This window comes from Falco peregrinus, chromosome 19 (assembly GCF_023634155.1).
Source record: "Falco peregrinus isolate bFalPer1 chromosome 19, bFalPer1.pri, whole genome shotgun sequence".
NCBI lineage: Eukaryota > Metazoa > Chordata > Aves > Falconiformes > Falconidae > Falco > Falco peregrinus.
Window position 1 is genome coordinate 5,260,684 of NC_073740.1, and position 20,436 is coordinate 5,281,119.

Sequence of the window (20,436 nt, forward strand, 5' to 3'; positions counted from 1 at the left end):
GATATCGAGAACACGATAATCCAGCAGCGATTCCCGGTGCAAGCGATGGGCAGAGCTGTCAATCACCGTCAATCAGAGCCCAGGAGCTAAACTGGGCAGGGGGGGGAGGATTAAAAATAATAACAATTTTTTTTTTTTTTTTTTAAAAAAAGGCATTTTTACATCTCCGAGCGCTGCCGGAGCAGCTGGGGGGTGGGAGGGGGGGGCTGGTGCAGCCCGGCTGTTTTATTTTATTCCTTTTTTTCTATAATAACAGGGAATCCAGGGAAAATACAGAAATCCTGCCTCGTATTCCCATCTTCACTCCCTTTTCCCCATCGAGCTGTAGCTAAAAGCTCTGACACCCCCACCCCCACCACCCCCCTGTGTCAGCCCAGGGAAACTTCTGTGTCCCTTCAGCCCCCGATTGTCACCTTTGGGGGTGACACGGCGGTATAAAATTAAAATGATAAAATTAAAATGTGAAGCGCTTAAAAAGCCTTGATTTGGTGTCGAGGGGCAAATAAATGAGGGGGGAAAGCAGCACCGACACCCCGCCCCCCCCCCCCCCCCAGGAGCTCCCGGGTTGTCCCCGTGGTGCCACCACCCCACAGCAGGTTGTCCACAAGCTGTCCCCAGGACAGGTGATGACCTGCAGTGGGGACGGGTTTTATCGTTTTATCCTTCTTTTTCCCCCAGTTTGGGGGTTGCTTATGGCTGGGTCTGGCCAAGACGGCGCTGGGGGGGCGACGAGGACTGGCCCTGCTGTGGCTGTCCCTGTGCATCCATCCTGTCCCATCCCTGGTGCATCTGATGCTGCTTCTGGTGCCTCCAGCCCCATCCCTGGTGAGTCCAACACCATCCCTGGTGATCCAACCCCATCTCTGGTGCCTCCAACCCCATCCTTGGTCCATCCAACCCATCCCTGGTGCCTCCAGCCTGATCCTTGGTGATCCAGCCCCATCCCTGGTGAGTCCAACACCATCCCTGGTGCCTCCAACACATCCCTGGTGCCTCCAGCCCCATCCTTGGTCCATCCAACCCATCCCTGGTGCCTCCAACCCATCCCTGGTGCCTCCAGCCCGATCCCTGGTGATCCAGCCCCATCCCTGGTGCCTCCAGCCCCATCCCTGGTCCATCTAATGCTGCCTCTGGTGCCTCCAGCCCCATCCCTGGTGCAGCTGTTGCTGTCCCCATCCCTCCCGCATCCCTGCACCTGACATCGACGTGCGCCCTCCAGCCCCGTTCCCACCACCCTGACAGCCCTCGCACAAACACCAGCACCCCCCCACCCCCCACTGCATGCCCCCCTCCCAGCACAGCCAGAGCCGCTTCTAATTTTAGCAACCTGGAGGCGATCCAGCAGCGACGGGGCGGGCGGAGGCAGATAAATGTCTCGATCGATCGATTAAGTAGCTGTTTGGCTGCCATGAGCTCAGCGCCCGGCAGTTGGGCACACAAGGGCCAAACTGGGATGTGCTGGGATGATGTGGGGGGGACCGTTTCCCCCCCACCTCAACGCTCGCTCCTCCCACGGAAGGGTGAGGAGAGCCCAAAAAGATGGGGAAGGGGAGGGAGTGCGCAGGATGTGGCCCCACGACAGCAGCTCAGCACCCACTGGGGTGCTGGCCCTGATTTGCACCACGTGTGTGTGCCTGGATGTGCACGCGTGTGCGCACATACGTGCATGGCCACAGCTCTGTGTGCATGCACGTGTGCTCATGAATGGGCATGTATGTGCATGCATATGGGTGGGTGTATGCACGTGAGTACAAGCGTGTGTATGCGAGCACATGTGTGTGCACGCACACGTGTGTGCGGGGTGTGAATCGAGGGCAGTAGGTAGATGCTATGGGAAGATGCTGCCCAGACTCAACTCCTTGCAAGCTGGCGGCGGCTCAGAGCAGACACCACCCCCCAAGAGGGTCTGGCTGTGACCGTGACCCCTTCCTGGCCTGGGGGGGCCAGCCATGGGCCCTGGGCAAAGCTGCTCTGGGGGGCTACGGGCATCCCCTGGTCTCCATCTCCTCGAGATCCCAAATGATGCTCAGAAGCTGCAGAGTCAGGGCTTTTTTGGGGACCTGAGGTTGGTGACAGCCACAGCAGCTCCCAGAGCTGTCGCTGCTAACGCTGATGGCGGGGGGGGGGAGCCCCCCAGGGACTTTGGGGGCTGCAGCAGTGATGGGGGCTCAAGCAGGGCCTGGGGCCGCAGCATCCCCCCAGTTCAGGTTCAGAGTGCCGTAACCTCTGCCAGCACAGCAGTATCCCCCCTGGCACTGGGGGAAACCGAGGCACAGCTGGGGAGGGGGCACCCGTATGTGTCCCCCCACCACCCAGCTCCGCTCCCCTGGTGCTAAACCCTGCGGAGAGCTCGTCAAGGTCGCCTCGGTGCCGGCAGCTGATTTACGACCCTGACATTAAGGCACCAGACAAAATCTGGCAACCCGGCGCTGGGGTGGCTTATATACGGCGGGAGGATTTATCGGGCAGCGCGGGCGGTCCGAGCATCGCCTGGGGTACCCGCACCGCCTGCCCCCCTCCCTCTGCCTGTCCCCTGCCCCGCTCCGGACTCGGCAGGGGGTCGGGGGCCAGATCCAAGCCCTGGGGAAGGGTCTGTCCCCTCCGGGCTCTGCGGGAACCACCTTGCCAGAGAGCAGGTCCCGCAGGGCTCCATCGGCTGCTCCGTGGCCACAACACGGGGCTGCCCCCGGCCCCGGCCCTATCCTCATCCGCGACGCCTCCCCATTCCGATCCCCATCCTTACCCTTACCTCCATCTCATCTCTACCTTCATCCCTGTTCTCACCCCGATCCCAGCGCCATCTCCACCCCCACCCCACCTCCGCCTTCACCCCTGTCCACATCCCCATTTTCAACTCCATCCCGTCACTGTCCCTGCCCCTGTCCCCGTCTCCGTCCTCATCCCAATCCCATCCCCACTCCCAAACCTCTTCCCATTCCTATCCCCATCCCTTTCCCAAACTCATCCTCACCCCATCCTCCTCCTCCCCCTCCCATCCCTAATCCTCACCTTTATCCTTAGCACTTCCCCATTCCCATCCCATCCCCATCCATTTTCCTGTCCTCATCCCAAACCCATTCCCATTCCCATCCCTTTTTGGTCCTCATCCTCATCCCAGACCCACTCCAATCCCTTTTCCTGTCCCTATCCCAATCCCATCCCCATCCCCATTCCCATCCTCACCACGTTACTGGGGGGGGGCACTGGGAGCCAACCTGTCCCCAGACCCCAGCCGTGGCAAGCGGGGCTGTACAGCTCCAGCACAGCAGGGCCAGGTCACCCCCAGCCCCTCGGGCCACGGGTGGGGACCCCGGCCCACCGCCCCTAGCCCACCATCCCCCGCCCACCACCCTGGCCCAGCGAGGGAAGGCGAAGGCTCCAAACCAACCACGCGGGGCTCCGCAATGAGCTCCGACGCCGGCGGGGGATCTGGCGGGTGCGATTGCCGGCGGGAGGAGACCGATCTCCATAAAATACAAAAACTTTTGGGAAACAAATCCAGTGGCCAAGAGAATGCTACTGGTTCGATGGCAAAGTGCGGCGAGGGGGCAGCGGCCTCGGGGAAGTCTCGGCTGAGGGAGATGCCGGCACCAGGAGAACAGCCCGTGTGCCAGCGAGGCCTGGGACAGGCCAGAGCAATGACCCAACCCTGGTATTAAACAGTCGAGAATCCACCTGGACACAACCCCACTGCCAAGCGAGGCGGAGATGCCCCCCCCAGCTGGGGTGAATAACCCCCCCGGCACCTCCTGCCGCGGGGTCTCTCCCCCCACAGACCCCGCCGGGCTCTGGGGCCATTTCTAACGAGCTTAATTCCCTGTTGAGTCAACACCACGGTCCAGCACCCCCGGCCCCAAAGCGCCCCGGCCCCCCCGCCTCAGTTTCCCCACCAGCACTGCCAAGAAGACCAGTACGGCGGGAGGGGGGCGGAAAGTGGGGTGGGAGTGAAAACAAGAGGTCCCACAGCACCCATGTCCCCCCCCTCATCAGCCAGGCACTTCGTTAGGCTCGGTGGCCCCTCAGGACCCCGCTCCCGGCGCAGGACGGCATGTCCCCCGGCACTGGTACGACGCCGGTGGTAATCCATCTTCTGGAAAAGCACAGCGCTAACGCCGGCAGCCGGCCCTTCCCGTAAGCGCTCGTTAATTAATGCCAAATCACCGCGCGATTACAGGACGTGGAAATCAAATGACTTCATTGTGATTAAGGTTTATTGCTGCCGGGGAGTGACAGGACGAAGAATCATTTGCCGCTTATTGGAAAGGGCCATGGGGAGCATTCGCCGGTGCCGTGCCGGCGTGCCAGAGCCACCCACGCCGGCACCGAGGGACCCGCCAGGCATCTGTCCCCTCCAGCCTGAGGCCACTGTCCCCCAGCTGGGGAGGTGGGACACTGCGGGGGACATCGGTGCCGTGGATGGGACGGTGACATTGGCTGTGCCTGAATCATCCCCATGGGAGAAGGCGGTTTCTGTCCCCAGGGGACGTGGGGACATCAAGTGTCCTCACCACCATGAAGTGCCCAAGTTTCATGGCTGAGGTGGGGACTCAGGCACCCCCAGTCCCCTCCACAGCACCGAGGGTAGTGGGTTTTAGTGGCAATCACCAAAAATCACTCCCTGGGACCTGGTGCTAGCAGGGTGGGACGCACCGGACAGCGAGCAAGGTGGGTTTTGCCCCAGCAATGGGTGACACGGGACGTGGGTGGCGGAGGGGTCCCCCTTCCCCAGCATAGCGACGGGAAACCCTCAGCCCCATCCCCTCTCATTAAATCCCTTTTCCTCCCGCTTTGATCTCCCTCCCGCGCCCACAGCCGGGGTCAGCACAGGCGGCGGCAACAACGGCACCCACGACCGGCACCAGTCTCAAATTGGTGGCCCCCTCACAACCCTCTCAGCTCAACGAATCTTGCCTGAAAAGCCAGGACCTGGGCAGGTTCGGGGAGGAAAAAGGATACTGGGCTTTACAGTAACGCGCACTATAGAGCCAGTGTTCAGGCAGTGACCCCCCAGGTCAGAGGTGAAGGGTTTCCCAGGAGTGTCTTTGAAGAGAGCCATCTTTGATGAGAAAAGAGCCTCTATACAGATGTCTCATAATTACCATGAGAATGTGGAGCACATGGCGGCCGCGCCAGCCCCAAAGGGAGCTTTAATGGAACGTCATTAAAACGCCCCGTTTGTTCGTTCGGGAGGTTTCTCTTCCCCCCCCCCCCACTTCGCCCCATTTTAACCTCTTTCAGGCTCAACCCCCCCCACCCTGCCAGCACCGACGTGCCTCGACGCATCGATGCCAGGCATCCCAGCATCTGCCTGAGGCTGGGTACCCCAGTGCCGCACCAGGATGCTTGGGATTTGGGGCTGAGGAGGCCAATTCCTCCAGCCTTGGGGAGATTTTGTGCAGGATGGGGAGGGACGCGCCCGGTCAGGACACAACCAGCATCTTCACCCCCTGCAGGAGCCATCCGAGCGCCTCCCAAAAGAGAGTTTGTTTTGAATCAAATCTCTCTAACCCAGCTTGGGGTGGCACAGAGGGGCAGCCTTCCCTGCGGTGAGGCCGAAGGCTTCCCCTCTCCCTCACCGTGGGCACTGCTGGCATTGCCCATCAGCACCACAAATCTTGGGGACGTGGGCTGTACCGGGGCCAAGCAGCAAGCGCAGACCCCAGCCTGGGTCCCCTCCCAAATATTCAATTAAAACTTCTCTGGTGACGCTGCGGGTTCTCAGAGGGTGACCAGGCTCCCTCGTCCCCTGCCCTTGGCCATCCCGCCTCCACATGATAAACCACTGCTAATAAAACCGGTGGTGGGGCTAATATATCTGTAATCCGCCTTTGATACACGGGGGACCCGGTGTCGAGGGCAGCAGCAGCCCCAGCGCAGCGCGCGAGGTTAATCTCCGTGAAATCGTCCCTTCAGCCCGGCTTTTCTCTGCATGTCAAGACGTTGGGGCAGGGAGGGCAAAAGCGGCTGGGGGCACGGCCGAAGCGGCACGCACTGAGATGTCCATCCCTGTCCCTGGGGGATTTTACTCCCTTTTACCCTTAATTCTGGCCGTCGGCGCTTCTCTCTGGTGCCTCTCTGGGTCGCGGTGAGCCAGCAGCGTCCTTCCCAGCTGAGGAAAGCTTTGGATGCGGTGACACCAACACAAGTCTGAAACAGAACCTAAGAATTAAACCTGTGTAGAGCCCTGACGGGAAAAATCTGGGCTGAGCGGTGAAACCTCAGCCTGGAGGCGGTCAGGGGCTTCGTGTCAACAGTTGTGGAGTTTATTTAGGGCAAGCAGAGGAGGCAAAAAGTGTTTTCAGACAGAAACCCCCATCTTTTCTCATTTCAAATACCCACATCGTGACTTGGCAGGGAGACCCCGGGCTGTTCCCCTCCACAGCATGGGGCAGAGATTGGAATGACGGTGAAAGAGATGGAGGAGAAGTGAGAGAGGGAGGGATCTGGGGAAGGAGGGATGGATAGAGAACATGACATCCCTGGAAAACCAGGACATTTCTGGCTTGAGGGCATCTGTGCAGCTCCCCAGGACCCCATTCAGCTTGGCTATGGGCGAGATTTCCCCCTGGGAGCATGTTTCAAGTCGTCCCCAGATAAAAACCATCAGACCCACTTGCTCCAGCCCTCCCGGTCCTGGCACCGGGTCCTGCTGTGGTACCTGGCCGTGCTCCAGTGGTTCGAGCCTGGAGAGGCGATGTGCGGCGGGGCCTGGGGGGAGATGCAGCATCCTGCACCTTCTGTACACAGAGCTGGCCGGGAAACCATTTCGAAGGGAAAAAGAGAATGATATTTTAAAAAAAAAAAGTAAAAAAAAAGTGGTGTCTTGGCTGAAGAAACATCCCCATTAGACACCCCGCAGCAGCGTGGCTCCCGGCCCCCTTCCATTGTCAGAGAAAGGTCAGCCCCTGACTAGTTAGTTATCATTAGCTAAGGCCAATTTAATCACGACGATTGTGTATAAATCACTGCGGACAGACAGGGCACTTTCCTCCCTCCCCGCCTCAAAGGTTGACAAACCTCCTGGACGTCTCCCCCCCCACCCAGCTCCGTCGCCTGCCCAGGGCTTTCGGCCGCTTTGCCAAATATTAAAGGATGTCGTAAATCACCGGGGCGCTGCCCATCCATCAGCCTGTCAGCCTGAAGATCAGGGTCACGGGTACGAAAGATCAAGGGCTGAGCAGGAATGGCAGCGGGGCAGGAGCAGGATGGACGGGCAGCGGCAGAGGCCAGGAGGTGTTGGGGATGGGAGGGATGTGGAGATGAGGCAGGAGGGATGAAGCGGCCCAAAACTGGCCCAGCTACACCCAGGTCCTTTTCACGGTGGCTTTTCCCACCTCCCTTGTGGACTGGCAACCTGATGCGGCAGATAAAAATCGAAGTTGGGGTTAGAAACTGGTGTCCTGTGGGGAAAAGAGGGTCCCATCCCACCCCAGGGCTGCCTGGCCTGCGCCAGCAGGATGCTCGGGCTTAAGGGTCTGGTTTCATCCACAACACCCCTAACGATGCCTCTTGCCCCACCGCTGGGGTTGGGTTTGGTACCCTGCCAAGCCAGCAATGGCAGCTGGCCGTCTCCGGCAGAGCCAGGGGAAACTGAGGCATGGAGAAAACCTCCCCATCCCGGCAGCAGCCACACAAAGCAGGACAGAGCCAGCGTCCCCCATCCACAGGGACCAGGACCCGGCCCAGAAGGGTAGAACTGGACAACACATCCAACTTTTTCTCGTCTCCCTACCTTCTTTTTCTTCCCTTTTTATCCACTCCCCCCCTCCTCCTTTCTGGCCTTTTTTTTTTTTTTTTTTTATTTCAATCTAATTGAAGAGGGGGGGTGTGGAAGATAAGAGCTGCCAGGGCTAATTACACCTCATTATTCCAAAGGATCTCTCACGCCTCACTTCTCCTCAAACGCCGGCAAAAGCGAGGGGGAGGGGGATGGCTATTAAGGGAAAAGCCTTGGTGGAAAACAAAGTTGGTTAATTCACACGGCGTGGCCTCGCGGCGGCTGTGTGGGGGCTCCCCTCCACCTCCCGGGGTGCCATGACCGGCTTGTCCCCACCATGGGGCCGCTTTGGTGGGGCCGAGCAGGGCTGGGGGGCTCAGGGGTCAATGGAGACCACCCTGGGGTGATGGGGCTGGTTTGGGGCGCTCTGAAGGCATCAAGGCCATGACCTTGTGTACCCCCGTGTCCTTGGGTGTCCCCACCTGGAGGTGGTCTGCTCTGGTAGATGGGCTTTGTACTAGGTGCTGAGGGTGCTGCCGCTTCACACCATGCCTCAGTTTCCCCTGCTCCATCCGTGGGCTAAATCCCTGTAATTTTCTAAAAATCATGCAGAAAATCCAGCGCAGCCCCAGGAGCCGGGATCCTGGCTGGAGCTGCAGCCTCCCCATGATTCAGAGGGAGGGTTTTAACCCCCAGATTTTTCTGGGGTCCTGTTAGAGCAGGATGGATACAGGGGTTGATTTCTTTGAGCATTCCTCTCTCCAGCCAGAAACCTTCCTGCCTGTTTTCCAGCTCTTAACTTGCTCTCCCCTTTGGGGAGAAATCCCACTGCTCCCAGCAGCTCGTACCCCAAAAAAAGAAAAGGGGAAGCTTCAGCCCCAGGCAGACGCAGGATGGGAGTGTACCGCTGCTGCCGACATCAGGGTGAGAGCGTGGCTGATGCATTAGGAAAAGTTACAGCAGTGGCTGTTTTCCACCAAAACCCATTGCGGGTCTGATCGGCATCTCTGCAGTCTCTTCTGCAAACCCAGCCTGCCTTCTCTGCACCATAAAATACAACTTTTACTCCCTCTAAGACACGTTTCCTCCATAAAAATCTCATGCTGCAAATTTGCTCAGCTCTCCAGGGCAGTTACTTATTTATATTAAAAAGTGGGGATTTGATTACAAAGCAAGAAATTTCCTATTTTGCTTTGCCAGTGAAGGCTCCAGCCCTGCCTGTGCAAAGCAAACTGCAAATCTTGCTATGAGGATGAGGAAGGTCCTAAAAAGTTTTCACACATGGGATAATTAATAGCGGTAATATCTGAAGGAGGAGGCTGGGGGTGGTAAAACTCAATATGGATGGGGAGAAATAGGGATTTTAAGATGTGTTTTGGGAATATTGTCCCGCGGCGGCTCCCAGATGCATCCCCAGCACCGACATTTCAGCTGGGAGAGGCTGAGACCTTCCTCTGCACAGATGCACGGCCAGGATCCAGGAGAAGGAGAAATAACTCCATCCCTGAATGCCTGTTGGGTACCAATCCCCGAAGTGTCATTAAAACAGCTATTGAGAACATCCCTGTTCTCCATTGCTGAATCCTTACCCTGTTTCTCCCATCGGCTGGGTTTTCTCTTCCCTCTCCAAGCTATTTTGGTGGTCCCAGCTCAGTCTTTCTAGCCAGGTATCTTGTCCTGTGGGAGATGTAAGGATAATTCAGATAATTCTGGTAATTTAGATAATTGCAGCTGCAAACATGCCTTTTCATTCTCCTGTTTTGTGCCCCAAAAGCCCTGACACCTTTTATTTAAATCCAGGAGGGCTAAATCCATCTCCTCCTTCTGTTTAAAAATCAAAAAGTAACCTTTAGCAAAAGCCAGAGAAGTTGATTATAGGAAATCTATAAAATTTCTATAAAATAAGGAGAGGAATACATCACTTCTTCGGGCTTGGAGGGACAGACTATGAATTTATAAAGAGGAGCGGTGGCTTAGAGCGGGCTGTTAGAGGATGCCACCAGCTTTAAGTCATGGCTCTTACCAGTTATTTCGAGATAACAACAGACAAAAAGAATATATAGGTATTTATCTGGAGGTCGCACATCACCCTAAATAGCCACCGAGCTGTAGGACCACTGCTTTACCCTTACTTTTCTAAGCACAAAAGCAGGAAGAAGGGGAAAAAGGAATTAAATCAAATAATCCTCCCCAGCAATGGAAATGAGTCCTTTTTTTTTTCCCCCTGGAAAAGCCCCCAAAACCAGCAGCTCCCTTCCCTGCTCTCCCCGTGAGAGCCTGCCGATGCTGACACATTTTCCCCAGCAAAACGATGTGTTGGTAAGAAATTATTTCAAGCCCACCTTGCTGGACTGTAACCTTTCCCCTTTGAGCCGACACAGAGTGGGAGCCCTTGTCAGACCCAGCAAGCACTGAGCAGGAAAATGAATGAACAAGTAAGCAAATTAAAAAGGAAAGATTACCGTCAATATTGCGTCGGTCTCAAGTTCATTAATTTGTGGTTTAAAAGGCTCAGAGGAGTGTTAAACAAATCTCATCTATGTCATGCTGCTGACACCTTTGTGCTTCTAACACCGCGGTGGAGAGCTGCTTTTATCCCAAGGAATTTATTTTTCCTCAGTGTTGCTGGTCCAGCACAAGCCGAAAGCAAATGTTGATTAAGTAGGCACAGGGATGCCTTTTAAATAAAAATAATAATGATTAAAAAAAAGAAATTAAATTACCCCTCATCGCTTTTAGCTTCCAAACTTATTTCTAAAAAAAAATAAAGGGAGGGTTGACTTGGACTTTTTCTGTTAGTTTTTTCCCCCCAAACACAGGGATGCCGTAGCGCTCATAAAGTTTATGGGTTTATGGCTTTATAGCTCACCATGTCTAGCGGCAGCCGAAGTTGCGCAGGCTGCGTGTTCCCCGCTCGCTGTCAGCTCCCTGCACCGCTCCCAGCCTTTAACTTTTCCCTTTGCAATAGTCAACAGCATTTTCTGCAAATATTGAGGCAATCGTGCCTGTCCTTTGAAGGAAAAAAGCAACGAGTTCTCCAGCCCGGCACGCCTGCGCGGCTCTCTCGGAAAAGAACAGAAAAGACACTTGCAGATTAATACTATTAAGTAGGATTTAAAAAAAATAAAGGCAATTGAGGTTGGATAATGCCCTCCATAACAAACCAGCTCTATTCTCCAGTGCCTGGCAGGTCCTTGTGTGCCCAGGGGTATTTAGCATGTCTTTAACGAAGCTGAAAGCTTTGTATTGAAATTGCGCTTTAGGACTATCCACGCTGTGTGCACTCATTGCCACCTGAGGAACAAGCAGCCGCGTAAAACCCACGGCAATTGGCTTCACAGGCGACGTGAATGGCCACACAGGGTGCAAATCAGTGCAGCGCAAGGATAAAACCCTTAAAAAAAAAAAGAGACTTCGGCCAGCCCAGAATGGGCACAGGTCTGGGGCAAGCCCCTCCGTGGTGCTTGGGTCTCTTATCTGGCTCAAATCCGGCACAAATTCACCCTCCACAACCTGCTGCCGGGTCTCCTCCACCCGCGGGAGCGGGGATAGAAAGGGGATGGAGGCAGATTTAGTGGATCCAACACACTCACCAAGCAGACAAGGTGTTTTTCCTTACAGGAACGTGCTTACCAAATTTTCAGGTATCTTTAAAAATGTATTTATTTTCCCCTCCAGTAAACAGCTGAGGCTTTAATAATTTCTTAAGATTTTAGAGGCTTTTACAATTGCTGCTTAAACTCCCCCAGACCCTACACAAGCAATGGATCAGTATTGCTACAAATAAATTTAGTTAAAAAAAACCCAGAAAGCTTCCAGATATAATCAGTATAAAGAACATCTGAAGTCAGTATTTTTTGCTATGATATCTGTGGAATAAGGGTCTTCTATGCCCACAGGTTTTGCCTCACCCCTACGAGCAGTGCTGTAGCCATTGAACATTCAATCCCACTGCCCCATTTGCCAAACACCGATTTTAATTCAGGTCCCCGAGAAGGCGACACAAAAAAAGGGCTTTTTGCAAATAAAATAAAATAAAATAAAATAAAATATTTGAAGCTGAGGGAGCAAGGACCTGCCGAGGGGGAGACAGAGGAAAGCAAAGGAACAAGATTCCCCAGGGGAGATGTGTCCTTTCCTGGGAAAAACAGCCAAAAGACCAAAATCAGAAGAATTAAAAATGCATGTGGTAGTGTCAGAGGACACTGAACATATTTTGCAATACATTTTGGGGGGGAATGAAGATACATTCATGTCCACCCCAAAAACCCCACCCTTTTGTGTCTCTTCACGGTGCGTTGGGACTCAATTCTTTTTATCAGTTTTGAAGGGGTTTTCCCAAGTATTTTCAGTGGCAAAAACTCCAGCCAGCAAAGTCAGCCCAAACCCAAACTTTTCAGGGGGTTGGGGCACGTCTCTGCCCCCGGGCAGTCCTAAGCAAGACTTGCTTCCCTCGCTCGGTGAAAACAGCGCTGGTTTTGATGCCAGTTCGATATTTCCTTCTGAAATCCCATTTTTCAAGCCTTCAATCCATTTCCCTGACAGCATTTGTTTTGTGGTCATCAGACAATATATTTACCACGCTTTCTTATCGTCCATTTTCTGGAAGACCTGATTGCATTAAAAATCTCTCACAAAGACAAAACCAAGGAGATGATTAATTCAAATCCAACGCAACCTATTTGGGAGTGTTTCTTTCACGAGATAACTTGGCTCAGAGCAGTCGTTGCACAGCAAATCTGGTTGAAACGCAGTCGGAAAGCCTTCAGCACGGCTAAGGACACTATAGAGCTCTATAAAATTTAATTTATTTGATTAATTTATTCCCCCCCACAGTAAAAATGAAAAGCCAGCAGGGTCTAACCTCAAGACTGGCAACAGGGGAATGGGAAAATAAAGCAGCGATGCAACAGGAAGATGCTTTCCACACCGGTTTCCCAACCTGCTGCAGCAAACGTCGGGCACGGCGGCGAAGCACTCGTGGGCGCAGGGTTGTCCCCCCCCTTTTTGCTTTTTTACCATTTTATTCTCACTTGCAAAAGGCAGAGGGATAACGCTAGGCAAAGACCTTAGCTGAGCAGTGTAAAACTGGGGTGGCACCTTCGACAGCGGCGGGTTTGCCCCAGGTTCGGTGCCGCCAGGTATCTGGGGACCCCCCAGGGTGCGCTGAGCCGCATCCCAGCGGATGAACCCCCTGGGACTCAAGGGGGTCCCGCTTCCCTGCACCGCCGCAGGGTCACCTTTGGGATTTGCCTAGAGTGTCTCAGAGGCAAAAACTAAAGCACCCTAAAGACAGCTCCCAGGCCTTTTTCCCATCGTAACAGCTTTGCCAGGTTTTTCTTGAATATTTTTAATTCCTCCTCCAAACTAGCAAAGACCCAGGTGAAAAGACGCGCAGGAAGGGCCAGCCGGCACCAGGCACGGAGGAGGTTTGGATAGGGTTTGTCCTACAGCATCCCGCACCGCCCAGCATCCTCTGGCTGGGAGCTGCATCCCAGCCCCGTGCCCTGACATCCCGGGGAGCACGTCAGGGCATCTCGCGGAGCACCAGCGGCGGTGGGGGTGACTCAGGCTGCTGCCACCCAGTCCCTGCCTGCACCCAGCTCTGGCTGCAGCACCCCAGTGCATCTCCCTTCCCCAGCCTGACGCTTTTGTGTCCGCAGCTCTCTTTTTGAGTCCTCTTTCCTAGGGCTCCCGTTCCCACCAGCGCCTGTTTCTATCCCAGTGCTCACAGCCTTTGGGACCCATTTTAATTCCTTTCACAAAGAGCCACATGGCTTTTTTTTTTTCTCTCTCTCACTTGTTTTCCTTTGTGGGGGGATCAACACAGCCTCCTCCAGCCTCTCAAGAGCTGACTCAAACATCCCTTAAACCACTATTCCTTTTTTTCCTCTGGTTGGGAAAAGCCACACAAAACACTAGGCATGAGAAGACAACCAACAGATACAAATCAAGGGGTTGTCATGCTCTCCCCACCTCTTCCCCACTTGCACTTATTATTACATCTCTATTATTATTATTAATAATTTGTTATTATTTCTGGACTGAGGTGGATTTTGCTGCCTGCCAGCTGATACTCCAGCCTTGGCCAAAGTGAGCCGCGGTGGGTTGGCAGGCCAGCAAGTGGGCGCTGATTGACAAGTCTATTAAATTAAAAATAAACCAACCAGCCCAAGGTCCATCAGAGTGGATCCTGAGGGACCCACCACCTCTATCCGATATTTCCATATTAACCCCTTGCTGTCCTGCCTTATGGAAGTACAAAGGAAACACATCCTCACTTGGGAATGCTCCCCCCCACCCCTGTGCCCGGAAAACCAGCAAGGATGCTTTCACCAAAACAATAAATCACCACAATTTCCCTCCTCTTCATTTTCAAATGGAAAAATAAAAGAACACAGAAAACTGAGGGTGAGAATTTCCACTGGGGGAATGGATGAAAAGTTTGCCAGGCAGCTGGGAAGTCATGGCAAGCACAAAGATGCTACGGCCACTTCCCACTGCCAGCCGGCACCGCAATTTGCCACCAGCACCAAATTTGTTGCTTGAGGTGGGATGGCTCCTGGTGGGATCCTGTTAGGATTTCCCCCAGCAAAGCAAAGCAGCCGTGCTCTGCCTCTCCCTCTGGAGCGGCACGGTTTCGCCTGCCAGCTAACGCAACAGCATCTGAAGCTTTTCATTTCCACATGGCTGGACACGCTTGTTTCCCTCCCCAGGCTAAGCATCAGCTGAAGATTACAACTTTCTCACTGGAAATATTCAGACAGAAACTTTCCCCTCCTCAATCACTGTTTAAAAATAAATAACTCCAGACTGCAAAAACCGAGGAGAGTAAAACCAAGACCTTCGCACCGACAAACTCTTGCTTAATCACAGGAATCAATTAACCATCCCTCCCTCATTTTGCCTCACTTAAAACAGCCCTGCAAGTCCCCAGCACTGCCTTACCCCCGGGAGCTCCTGCTCATCCGAGTCCTAGCGCTGCCTCTAAAAGCACTGACGGATTTGCATAGCCGTGCCGGAGAGCTGCACTGGGTCGAGGGGACAGGGACAGCCTTTCCAGGCCCTGAATGGCATTGTGGAAAGGCAAAAAAACCCCACTAAACCAACCCCAAACCAAAACCCAACCCTCTAATCTCTGGGGATTCATGCCTTTCAGTGCTGCGGGCTGGATTCGGAGCCCTGCTTGCTGCTGGTGAGCCCCAAGGAAGCCACTCGAGACACTCTGCCCGATTTTGGGGCAAATTGCAAAGCCCTGCAGGGTGAAGTAGGTTGAACCCTGAGAGATTTTCCGTTTAGATGTGGGGGTTTAATCTGCTAATGCAGAACAGAAACGTCGAGGACTTTGGTTGGGATAACTCCCCCTCCGGAATGGCTGGGTGATGGGTGCCACAGGGTGGGTGATGGACAGCAGCGCCAGCCGTGAGGTTAAACCCACATGCCAAGGGTCTGGCAGGAGCAAGGCCCGCACCGCCAGCGTCTGCAAGCCCACGCGTGCCCTCCTGCTCCTCTGCTGCCGCACACAGCAGGCACCGCAACGTGGCACCTCTCTGTGCACGCCTGTCTCCACGCAAGCCCACCAAACACGCCATGCCCACGCTTACACACGCCATGCCCACGCTTACACACGCCAGCGAGCCAGGCGTTTCACACATGGCTCACGCTGGGCGTTTCTGAAACACGGATGCTTTCCTACAGTTATTTCTGTGTGATCATGGAGGCAGCAGCACGGTGAGGAAAGGTCACGCCACATAAGGACCACACAAACCACACATGCATGTGGGGACATGTTTTCTCCCCCCGTGGGCTTTGCTGTGGTCCCCACGTTACCTGGGAGGGGAGAAGAGGTGGCGATGGCTGCGGGAGCATCCCCTGGCGAGGCAGCCCTGCCGGATCGCTCCTGCCCGGAGCCTGGCTGAGGGTTTCGGTCGCCTTGGCAGGAACCTGGTTTGCAAAGTGAAGTTCAACAGGTCAGTGGGGTCACTGTGAACTCCCCAATTTCTTCCTCCTTTCCCAGCCAAACCCCCCAACCCCTTCTTGGAGAGGAAGCCTCCCTGAATCCCATGTCACTGCTACCCAATTACACCAAATTTGACAAGTCTCTGGCTGATTTACTGTGGTTGCCGATCCCCCACGTGCTGGGGGGGATATTTCTCTATTTCCCTGCCTAAACAAGCCCATAAATTGCAGACCATTTTGTTTTCCCCTTTCAAACCCAACCATTTCCAGGTATTCTTGGGCTGAGCTGGCACTGGCAGGAGCTCAGCTGGGAGTTCATTTCCTTCTTTTGCTCGGGAGCAAGGAAAAAACATTCCCTGAAGGTCCCCCTTGCTCCAGCCATCTCTTCTCCCCCAGACCTCTGCTAAAGGAAGGTGATTTAAAATCCCTCGCCAGAGCATTTGGGAGGTCTGGAGACGGGCTGGGGGGCTCCTGGGAAAGGGTGTCATTCCATACGGCAGCAAACACAGAAGCGATTCCCCAGCTCCTTGCTAATCCATTTGTGCCCAGCCAAAGCCTCTCCATCAGCCACCGCCGCACGGCTCTAAGGGGAGGCCAAACTGGGCACCAGCTCAGAGCTGGGGACAGAATTTGGGAGATGCTGGAGCAGCGTGGGTGCCCCAGGGTTTGGGGAGTGTGGGACACTCTCCCAGGGATGCCTGGGGCTGGTTTTTCCAAGTCCCTTGCTCTTGGTCTTCCCGTTAGATGAGCTGCAGTGTGATGGAGCAAGCTCGGTCTTGGGGACCCCACGTGCGATGTGAAAGCAGGAGTGGGGAAACTGAGGCAGAGAGGAAACCGAGGGTCCTCCAGTGCCCTTTTGGACATCAAACCCACCGGTTCCCAGGCTGCTGCGATGCCGAGGTGGGACCCCTCCCTCCTGCAGCCCCCGCGCTGCCTTTCCTCCCCTCCTTTCTGGCAGGTGGGCTGCGGAGCAGGCAGGGGAAGGGGACAGGGGAAGGGGACAGGGGCAGGCAGGGGTGGCCGCTGGCGGGCCGGCTGGCAGCCCCACTGCCACTCGCGAAGTGCTGCTGCCACCTCGTGGTACCGTGTCCCCAAAGTCCCCCGGCCAGCTCCAGGCCCCTGGCCGCATCCTGCACCCGGTGGAGCTGAGGGTGCACTCGCACCCGTGTCCCGAAGGTCCGCACGCACCCAGTGACGCCCGAACCATGCAGGGCCCAGACCTTCCTCTCCCACCACGCTATGTGGACACCAGGACTCTGCATCTTAAATGACCGGGAAACTGAGGCACAGAGGAGGCTGCCCGAGCTGGCTGGTGGCCCTCAGCATCCCAGCTGTATGCACGGGGCACTGCCACCATCACGCCCAGGGTCCGGCATTCAGGGGAGACCGAATGGGGCTGGGGACACATCCTGGTCCCCTTCCAAAGCAGTGGCTGCATCCAGCCCCATCTGCTCCCATCTTTTTTTAGCCCCACTGCGGCCGGCGCTTCCCTGCCCTGCAGCTGCCCAGCCCCGGAGCAGGTGCTTGGGGCTGGTGATTTATCCACACATCAGCATCTTGGGAGTGTCTCTGAGCAGTGTCCAAGCAAGGGCAGGGGAGCAGGATGGGTGGTCTTCCTCCAGAGGCAGCCAAGGGATGCCAGCCCCTCGTGGATGTGCCATCCTGTGGCTGGAGATGGCCAAGGGACCTGGGTCGCACCTTCCAGCAAGGCGGCTGAAGGATGCAGCTCCCTGGTTCTTCCCTGACCTTCTCAAGATCACTCCCCAGACAGAGCGCTGAGAATTCCGGTCCTCCCAGCATCTGTCCTTCTCCGGGACCTCCTGAGCTCCCCAAGCAAGGGACAGGGAAAGCTCCGGGCTGGAGAAACGTGGAGGAAGAGTTTAACTTAACTCCAGACTTGCATCTTCATTGGGTTTTCCCTCTCCCTCCTTGCAGAGCCAGGAGAACAGCTGCCTGCAGGCACGGGCCCTTTGCTCCCAGCCCTGCTGTGGCAGGGGAAGGTGCCCAGCCGGGTGCTCCCGTGCTTGAGGCGGCAGGTGCCGCTGAAAGAGCAGCCTGCCTTAAATCTCCAGCAATGCTTCATATTCCCAGCCTGCTTGTCTTTCCCAGAGCCTGGAGAAACCCCCCAGATCAGCAGCTCTGAGTGGTCCAACCGGGACCTCATGTCCATCTTGCACACAGTTTCCTCTGCCCACAGATTTTGAAGCACGCAGTTGGGAAGCCTTCGGCTCTCCTTCCCTTTTCCCTTCCCCTCCCCATTGGAATCCAGCTTTCGGGATCAAAAATACTGCTGGCTATTTTTAAAGCATCGACTTAGCCCCCTCTCCTCCAGCTCACAGTGACGGATCAGGCTGTCGTAAAGTTCAGCTGTTTTCTGCTCCCTCCACACTGAGCCCGCGGCGTTAACAGCCGTGATTCCCTCATCACTCCTGCCCGGAGCCAAACCCGTGCCAGGGGCCAGGATTCACGTCCGGAGGGTCTCGGGGCAATTGGTGGCCCATCCAAGCGGCAATTGCTGGGGTAAGTGGAGCACTGGGATCCTTGGCAGAGGTCTGGGGTGGGATGGATGGGGGATTTATGCCAACCATGGCGTGGCAAGAAGGGTGGATGCTTTGGATTTGAGCAGGCGCTGTGCAAATGGCCCGTCCGCTGCTGTGTCTGTACCTGGGGAGAAGAGAGATCCTCTCTTTCAGTTCTCCAGCAAATCCTGCCTTCCCCAGGCCCCTCTTCCAACTTGGATCCCAGCCCTGCGGCTCAGCTCTCCCTGCAGCTCCTGGGGGATGCTGGCTGCCATGCGGTGGTCCAGGGAGTGTGGGACAACATTCACAGCGTGGCTCCAACCTCAAGAGGCTGGCTGATCCCACTCGCCCAGGGATGCTCGGGAAAGGTGTGCAGAGCTCTCCCTGATGAAGGCTTAACTGAGCTGAGCTCAGAGCAATGCTGGTGGGTGGCAGAAGGGTTTGCTTGTGTCCCCAGCTCTGATGAAAGCAGACGAGCTCCTTGGAGACCTGATGCCTCTTTAGATCAGTTTTGCCGAGTCTCCCCATCCACACAAGCCACTTTGGGTGCAAACGCACCTGCGCTCAGACCAGGGCTCCTGGTAGCAGTGGGTTTGCGGACACAGCTGGTGCCAGCTCAGCGCCAAGCTGGGGCTGGTCTCCCTGAGCAAATTAAATCTCTAAAGCACCAGGGTTAAACCAAAACCCCCGCCAGACTCATTGCATTAGTGATGGTGCTAGAGCCAAGCCAGGACCGCACCGCCTCAGCCTTTGGAAGGATGACATTGCTCCAGATGACAATCCACAGGGGCAACACTCACAGGCAGAGCTGCACGTTACCTGCTTTGCACCAAAGACTACACAGCTGCCACAATTCGGGTCTCTCCCTGCTGCCGGGGCATGGCAGGGCTTGGGAAAACCTCATCTTTTTGGGCCGGAGGTTCTGGGTGAGGCCAGCTGCTCCACAGCCCCCTCGGTGCCAGGATTTGGTGCCCCAGCTGGTGGGATCTGGTGCTTTGTGCCTCCTAAACCTCCAGCTGATTTTGCTGGTGGGAAGGAGGGGGGGAGTTGGCTTTCGGAAGCAGTTTGATCACAGATGCTTTTGTCTTGTTACCGTGACTCTGCCAGCTCGGGAGAAATTCCCAGCCTCCTCAGCCCAACATATGCCTGCAGCCCCCAGCTCGGAGAGCTGCTGCGCACTGCCAGTGTTAAAGCTGTATCAATGGCTCCATTTCACGGCATGGCCAGGATCCAGCATGTTGCCAGGGAGGTGCACCCACAACGCTGAGTCCCAGGGCTGTGAGGAGGGCCCTACAACGCGGCCTCTGGGCTGCAGCAACCTGGATATCCTGGTTGGGTTTCTCCGTTCAAAGTTTCCCCTTGTTTGTCCAAACGAAGCGGGTGGGTGGGATGCCAGGAGGCCTCCGCTCTCGCCGAGCCCAGATGGTACCGTCTGCTGTTCCAGAAGAATTCCCACCTGCCTGCCCCTGCTCCCGCCCCGTGTGTAACCGATTCCCTCGGTGGGTGTCTGAGCCTCCTCGCGCCAGGGGCTCGCTGCGGGGAAGCCTACGGCAGCCGATGGGAAGGATACCAGGCACCCGAGGCATGGCCAGGACATGGGAGGCTACACTAGGATATGGTCTTATTTTTTAAACAAGATTTTTTCCACTCCCTGGTTATCCCTTGTTACCAGGTAACGGAGACCCAGAGCATAAATATTGGGCAGGCAAAAGAGCTGTTAAAGCCTCCATGCACCCCGGGAGCAAGAAAAAAAAAAAAGAAAAAAGAAATGGGCATCTAAAACCTTCCTCCTCTGGTGGCTGTCGATGTAAATCCCAGCTGGGATTTGAACCCAAGCTGGTATTTATTCTTTGTTTTCCTTTCCTCTACCCATTGCCCCCAAGGAAGATGTACCGTTACACTTAAAACAGGAGCCTGGCTGTAGATTTAAGCTTGTTCTGCAATAAGCAGCCACGATCCCTCCTTTTCTCCCCAATTCCCTGTGTGAGGAGTAGGGGACAAAGATCTTCCCCCCAGAGGGGCGCGGTGGTACCTGTGGGGGGGTCGGTTAAGCTCTGTCTGCTCTCCCAGGCTCAGGTTGGCACGAGGCTCCCGGCACAAATGCATTGAGGGCGCTGCAGGTCTGTGAGGCTTTGCTCCCTGCCGTGAGGAGCAAGACCTGGAAAACACTAGGAATTTGGTTTAGGAGGCAGGATGCGTTTCTGAATGGGTTCCCAAAGGGGCCTGTGGGTGCTGGGGCAC

At 55.5% G+C, this 20,436-nt stretch overlaps 1 long non-coding RNA gene across 3 annotated transcripts in view; it reads right to left on the reverse strand.

The window, feature by feature from the left end:
* Positions 1–5,235: 5,235 nt before the first annotated feature.
* LOC114014077 (uncharacterized) overlaps positions 5,236–20,436 on the reverse strand; it is a 29,609-nt gene continuing 14,408 nt past the window's right edge. Inside the window, exons 2-7 of one of the 3 annotated variants that reach the window (XR_008745020.1) lie at positions 15,548–15,661; positions 10,587–10,778; positions 10,180–10,394; positions 9,307–9,394; positions 6,614–6,749; positions 5,236–6,147 (exon numbers count right to left, since the gene is read on the reverse strand). This is a non-coding gene — a long non-coding RNA (uncharacterized LOC114014077). The remainder of the gene's footprint in view (positions 6,148–6,613; positions 6,750–9,306; positions 9,395–10,179; positions 10,395–10,586; positions 10,779–15,547; positions 15,662–20,436) is intronic. The other 2 variants (XR_008745021.1, XR_008745019.1) reach the window with 2 other exon arrangements.